Raw genomic sequence first — 820 nt, forward strand, 5'->3', positions numbered from 1 at the left:
TTAAAGGTTTTGTATGTTTACTTATATAATAACACATATCACATTCTTTTAGGTTAGTATCAAAGTGAAATGTTTGATGCTGGTATTTTTTAAAATTCTAACTCGATAGTAAGGAAATGGGACAAGCATTTGCTCCTCCTGTTGACACTTTTAGAAAATTATGCAAAAATATTAGTATGAGTTTTCATGAGCAGACTCGGCCTTCTCACTGGTCTGAGCAGTGGCAGTGGATCCAGCATCAGAGCCACCGTTGTCTCTACACTCAATACTGCAGGGAAGACAAAGCAGCTTCTTCAAGGGGAGTTCGGTACTTAGGATAATTGATGGCGTACACGATGGGGTTGTAGACGGCGTTGGCCTTGGCGAAGACGGAGCCCCAGATGGAGAAAAGAGGTGTAACCATGGGTTTGTTGAACATGTTTCCCCAGTTGATGACGAAGTAGGGGGTCTGTGCTACGAACCACAGAATCACGGTCATGAGAGCAACCATGCGCAGACGGCACTCAGCAGAGGTCTTCTGGGCTTCCTCGCTTCTCAAGGACCTGACTTCCATCTTCTTGGTCTGTTCTCACATTTCCTTCTCGTGAGCAGCAGCAAAATAATGACGAAAGTGTAGCTGAAGATAATGTAGGCAAGAGGGAAAAGATAAACCCATACAGAATAGACGTACAGTCTCCGTCAGGTAGTCAGTACCACATGCAAGCATGTTACCCTCAGGTACATATCGGTTTCATCCAAAGGAAAGAGTAAGGCACCAGGCAAATGTGATGAAAGTCCAAGGCCAGCAATCCTTAACATGGCTCTACCAGATGTGAGACTT

General features: G+C 44.5%; 1 protein-coding gene across 1 annotated transcript in view; it reads right to left on the reverse strand.

The window, feature by feature from the left end:
- Positions 1-820, reverse strand: part of LOC119581643 (rhodopsin-like) — a 15,298-nt gene that overhangs the window by 8,029 nt on the left and 6,449 nt on the right. The window lies entirely within an intron of this gene.

Source organism: Penaeus monodon, chromosome 15 (assembly GCF_015228065.2).
Source record: "Penaeus monodon isolate SGIC_2016 chromosome 15, NSTDA_Pmon_1, whole genome shotgun sequence".
Lineage (NCBI taxonomy): Eukaryota > Metazoa > Arthropoda > Malacostraca > Decapoda > Penaeidae > Penaeus > Penaeus monodon.